This window comes from Eurytemora carolleeae, unplaced genomic scaffold (genome assembly GCF_000591075.1).
Source record: "Eurytemora carolleeae unplaced genomic scaffold, Eaff_2.0 scaffold200, whole genome shotgun sequence".
Classification (NCBI taxonomy): domain Eukaryota; kingdom Metazoa; phylum Arthropoda; class Copepoda; order Calanoida; family Temoridae; genus Eurytemora; species Eurytemora carolleeae.
Window position 1 is genome coordinate 275,934 of NW_019396591.1, and position 6,751 is coordinate 282,684.

Below are 6,751 nucleotides of genomic sequence, written 5' to 3' on the forward strand. Positions count from 1 at the left end.
TTTAATTATGTCCAATTTCTTATTTTTTAAATTAATGAAAGTTTATTTTTTATTTATTGAAAGTTTATCTAACTGAGTGATCGCTGCTTGGGTGTTCTTTAGTTTATTTATTTGTTTGTATGGGTGTTTGTTTGTTTCTATTGTAAGTCGAGTGGTCTTATTTTCCAGTTGAAGCTGGGTTCCCAAGCTATTTTACATAAAAAATTATACTAATGATTACAAGACTGAAATAGCGAACTTGTAACAATAGTAGCAAAGATAAAAACATGAATGAATTCAATCAACAACTTAATAAAATGAAGTTTATTGTTTAACATGATTTATTTTAAACTCAGATTAAAGAAATCTAGTTTTTACTAAAAATTCTAGAATTTCAAAATTGTAGAATCTACTAAATCATAAATACACATTTAGTGACATTATTAATGAGGTCTTCTGTTCCGCTATCTTTCTATCTCAATAGATACAAAATTCATTATTATTCTTATATTTCGAGCATTATTTATATTTTTAAATTGTGTACAAAAATGCCGTCGTTGAAATAATGCTATAGTAAAAAAAATAAGTTCTAAATAAAAAGTTTTTTTTAATGGATTCTCAACGAAAGAAAAAAGCTTTTGTAGTGCAAAAGAAGATGGATAGTGAAGCTTCCACGTGTTAGAAAGCAAGCCAATTGGTTCGTATAATCGAACTTCAACGAGAAATTCGAGACAGCGAACATTTTGTTCAAAATTATGAACATTTGATTTGGAATATAGGGATACTCAGAAATATGAGAATGTTAACTCTTTAAATTTGACTTTTCTTAGCTTTTGGCTTATTCGATGATTCGGCAAAAAAAAAATAATAAATATAAGGAATAGACATGCACAACCTCCGTACAATAGTCTCATCCTCATCCTCATTCTTAATAGGTGACTCGAACAAAATTTTGTGAGATATATGTGAACAATATTATAGGGGGGTTCTACTAAATCACTAATGTAACACTTTTTCAATATTTTTGACGTTGTATCTGAGTTTTCGATATATTCAGGGGTAAGTAGATTTTATAAAGTAAATTCATTTATGCAGTATACTAAAAACGGTATTGGACATCTTGCAAAACTTACATAATTGTTTTCAAATAAACATTTTTAAAGAAAAGATATTTCTTTTGCTTTAAATTTTAGAAGGAAATTAATTAATTTGGATTGTTTATTTTAATTCTGAAATTACTTTAATTTCTTTGATATTAATATTAAACGTTTAAAAATATTTAAATTTGTATTATGTTCTGCAGTACAGTACAGTACAGTACAGTTCTGCAGTACAAGTAGGAAGGAATAGCAACCACCCTGCACCAGAGCCTAATTCTCCTTATTTTCTGTCCGAGCCACTTTGTAATGTATTTTATAGACAAATTTTATGGTTTCGTCTTTATTTATCCAACTTAAAAAATCTATTGTTTTAAACGATATAACAGCAGAATTAGCAATTTTTGCTATTATGGGAAATTCTTTAAATTTTTTGTTGATAATTTAAACTGACTGCAAATGTTATTTTGCAAAAATATTTTAATCTTGCTTGCAGATCTTTTTCAGTTTTTGTGAGTTTTTTCTTCAAGATAAACACATCAAAGCATTTATTTCTGAGATTCAATAAAAAGATTATAAAGAAGTAAAATTATATTTTTTCTAATAAATGGAATATTACATCTTTTTCTACAATGCACTATATAACCACGCGTATTTTTTTTAATGGTTTTCATCAAGGAACTAGATATATATACAGTTCAAATGACCCTTACAAATTGTGCAAATGAACAACTAAATTAAAGGAACAAAAGAATAGTTCAAATGAAAAAAAGATAGGTCAGATGAACAAAAAACAGTTCAAATTGGCATAAAAATAATTCAGATGAACAACAAAAAATAGTTCAAAGGAAAAAATAAAAAAAGATAAAAATTCAAGTTCAAATGAATTGAAAAATATTTCAAATGAATAAAAAAAATTCTTCAAATTAACATTGATAAAAGGTTTTAAAAAAATTTCAGTAAATTCATGAGTCTAAATGAAATATGGTCTATAGGAACAAACAAACTTTTAGACTATTTTTATGTTCATTTGAACTAATAGCTGCAGAGTTCGGCCCCCTAGCCTGTCTTAGCCGCAGCGCTCGGGCCAGGAACTGTCTTAACCTATCTTAACCCTGAAATAATTCACATTCAAGCTGTATTTTTTGGTTCTTTTGAACTATTTTTATATTTATTTGAAATATTTTTGTTTTTGAACTATTTAAAAATTTAAAAACTGAATTTATAGAATAATAGTTCAAATGAGCATGTAATGTGTTTGAACTACAGAATATGACGTCATGTCAGTAGTTCAAACGAACAATAGTTCAAACGAACAATAGTTCAAACGAACAATAAGCCAAATGAAATTTACAAAATTTAACACTTTTTAAGATTAAAAAGAAAAGATATTTTCCCCATCGTTTCTCTGTTAAAGATTTAAATATTACCTTGTTAAATCAGAAATAGTACTCTTTGAATAAAAGTTCACTTGAAAATACGTGTACAGTACCTTTAGTATTAATAAAGTTAAATGTTTAATGGGCACCTCTGTAAGAATGTTCTAACCTAAAAACACCGCCTAATTTAATATGTTCCACCCTAAACTGTAAAACTGTCCGCAGACTCACAACATGGAGATATCCCATAAATACTACGTTATCTTTACGCTATATAATAAAGTGAGAAATATGTGCGTATGAAAATAGGAAAGTATAAAGTGAGAAATATGTGCGTAATAAAATAGGAAAGTAAAATGTGAGAAATATGTGCGTATAAAAGTAAAGTAGGAAAGTAAAGTGAAAAATATGTGTGTATGAAAATAGGAAAGTATAAAGTGAGAAATATGTGCGTAATAAAATAGGAAAGTATAAAGTGAGAAATATCTGTGTATAAAAGTAAAGTAGGAAAGTAAAGTGAGAAATATGTGCTTATGAAAATAGGAAAGTATAAAGTGAGAAATATGTGCGTAATAAAATAGGAAAGTATAAAGTGAGAAATATGTACGTATAAAAAGAAAAGTGAGTATGTCAAATAAATATCGGGAAACTTTTTGAAATTATGATCATTCATAAACCTTTCTTGGGGTCATGTGAGGTCCCGCAAAAAATTCGGGCCGGATCAGTTCAGCCGTTTTGACGTTTCTTGGATAACTACAAACAAACAAACAAACACCCAAGCAAAGTAAATATAGATTAGGTAGAGAAGAAAAGTTAGATTGGAGTGAAAGTCAAAAATGTTGGTTTAGGGGGGAAGTGAGAAGAGAAGACTCGTGATCGTTGCAGAAATAAAAGAATAATTACTTTCAGTATTAGAATTGGGAATTGAGAAACAAACGAATTAAATAAAAAGTGAAACAGTAGGTTGGACATAACACAAAGATGAGAGGGAGGAGAAGAAGGAGATTAAGGGGGAAGTCTGAGATAGATTTATCACTAAGAGTGACACCTGTCCTCTGCCTTTTAGAAAAGATCGATGGTTTGATTGTACCCCCCACCCCACTGCCTCCCCCCCTACCCTGCCCCTCGCCCCCTGTTCTTGACAGAAACATCCCTCCCTATTTACGACACTCCTACTCCCAGAAATTAGGTCTGGGCATGTTAGTCATTTTTTTCCATCTATTCACATTTATAGAATTTGCATAACAAACATAACCATTTTGTTACCATAGTTTTTAAATAATATTAACTATTTATTATTAATAAGAACAATTATGCTGGTTTCAGGTGTAATTTTTGATGCTTTGTTTAACCTAACATAATCCAAGCTGTGCAAATCTCTAAAATATTATCAAGGTGTAAGAAAGCATTGAAAATACTAAAGCATCAAAACTGTGTACTTTAAGATATAATGGCCACAGAATTTAGATTAAGTTACTTTCAGACACATTCTATTTCTGAGGCTCAATACTAACTTAAAACTTCATATTTTTTAGGCTTTATAGTGTTTAAGACCCATTTAAAGTCACAATTCTAAGTGTTAATTAAGTCTGAAAAACTGTTTCAATCCCACTTATGTCTAATTCACAGTTGTCTGGCTTAATCATATTCAAGGCCAATTCTAAGTTACAGTTCTAAGTCAGAATCATTTCAAAGTCTTACTTTTCAGACCAATTTGTGACTAAGACAATTTCTAAATTCTAAGTCACAGCTTTGTCTCAGACACTTTCTGAGTCACAACAACACATTCTCAGTCCCAATCATGTCTAAGTCACATTTTTGGGCTTAATTATGTATAAGACACATTGTTTGTCACAGTTCTAAGTCGCAATTACCTCACAGCCATACTTTTCACACCCTGTCTAAGACCCTTTCTAAACTATAACTCTTAAAGCAAAACTATTCCTTAGTCATGTTTTGTAAGGCTTAATTATGTCTAACACACATTTTAAGTCACAAGCAAAAGTCACAAATATGTCTAAGCCTGTTTTTGGAGACAAAAAAGTCTCAAATTAGAAGTCACAATAATTTCTAAGTTACATTTTCTTGTTTAATTTTGTTTAAGAGTTTGATAATGTTTAAGACAGATTCTAAGTCACAATGTTTGTTGCTTGGTCAAAAGAATGACAGAGTCAAGGTACTAAAGCAAGGAAAGTTAATTGCGGTCGCGTATACATATTGAAACCAGTTCTAACTTCTCTCTGGTCGGAATGTGTGAACAAGAATAGATGCATCAGTGTGTTCGAGGAGGAAAAAACATTCAACTTTGAAAATTCACATAATAGTTTCCTATAAGACCAGAATATTTCATAGATTATTTTTGTAAAAATGGATTCCATGTCAGGCTTCGACATCCGTCTTGTGTTTACTTTTACACCCAAAGACAGTACACTGCAGTACAAAAATGCGTACACCTATGAAATAACTTTCCTTGCATTAGTACCTTGGACAGAGTAAGCATTTCATATCTAAGTTTTTCTTTTAAGAGTGAGATTTATATTTCCCTCAATATTTTTTTTTTTTTTTTTTTTTAAGTGTAGTATAGACTTAGAAAAGTGACTTAGAGTCCATTAAATTCTAATTTGGGACCATTAACTATTTGCTATTTCCAGCAAACTGTTCAGAAGTTTGGCAGTTTCCTGAGCCATTTTGTCCCAAAAAATATGGAGGGGGGGGGGGGGTAACGGGTCTTCCTCCTCTCTTGCCAAAACTTGCCCTTTTTAAGGGTTTTTCTTGAAAGCATCAAAAATGATTTTTGACCAGAAAAATGAAGAATTTCTTTCATCTTATTTTACAACCGAATATTTGTGGTGTTAAATCCATCTGAAAAGCACAGGGGAAAGCGTTGCTTCCTAATTCTTAGTTTATTAAGTCATAATTTGCCTGGAACGTTAATATTTTCTCAAAAAAGAGTGAGTAAGGCATCAAATTTGATTGCATGTTGTTTTTGATGCTTTAAAATAACACTTTTGATGCTTTACTACATGGCCAAAGCATCCAAAGTGTTGAAATTGAAAGACATATGAATGTTCAGTTCAGTTATTGTGTAGAAACGAAACCGTACTCTCAATCGTTAACGATATTAAAGACTTCAGTTTTGGCTTGAAAATCCAATTACTGCCTGAATTCTAGTTTAGAAAGGGTTATGTGTTAAGTAAAATAAGAATCCGCATGTTTAGTTTCAAAGTAAAGGTTGCTTTTGGTTTGCTGACGAATTGTAAATAAACTGTTCTTCCTGCCAAAAAAATACATATAGCCTCCCCCAACACAATTCCCCTTTTCTTATTCCCGTATATATATCCCTTTATCCTGCACGGTAATACCCCCCCCCTCGCCTCTACTCTTTTAAATGTAAGATCATATGTATACTCAAAAAGCTAAATCTGTCGTCACATGACTATCTTGAATCTTGATCTTCCTTTGCTGCAGTTTTTACAGGGTGTCAAAAATAATAAGCATTGTGCAGAATTGTTCTTTAAATCATAAAAAGTATACAAAATGAAATTGAGTCTTTGCCACAAAATCTGTTTGTCTTTAGTCCCTATGTCTTTACAACCCAATGCCGTTGACTCAATTCCTTAACATTCTTTTTAGATTTTTTCTTGGTATCTTTTTTTTGGAACAACCTTAGTTTGACTCAGATCTGCAACAAACCTGATGTGAGGGCAAAAAGGTGAGAACTTTTGAAACTTAAGCTTATCTCATCTGTCTTTCATTTGTCCTTAGTGTTTTGTTTGGACGTTTTTGTCTTGTCTTTGTGAATCTGGGTGTCTTTTATAGCGTCCTTAATATAGACATTAGAATACCAGAAAAAAAGGAAAAATATATTAAAAAGATTAGTTTTTAAAATACTCAACATTTTATTTTGAAAACATACAAAAACTACGAAAAAAAGTGATTAATAAAAAAATAAAAAGGCAGAGTGTAATAAATAGCTAAAAATACGGAATACAGTTTATATGTTAGAAATGAAATCATAAAATAATCTGTATGAATTCACCAATTAGAAAAGTGTTTTTAGAGACATTATACAACATAAACATTCAAAATTCGGTGATGGTGATGGACCAAACCTCTGAAGAGTAAAAAAGTAGATGTTAGTTCCACATTTATCGAAAATATATTTCGATCTGGGTTGACCTTCGTCAGTTCTTGAGATTGTTTCTGTCAGGAAGATTATATAAACATATAAACATAAACAAATTCATAAATATAAGGCATATTGTACAATGTTCATGTAATTGCATAAACCCTCTG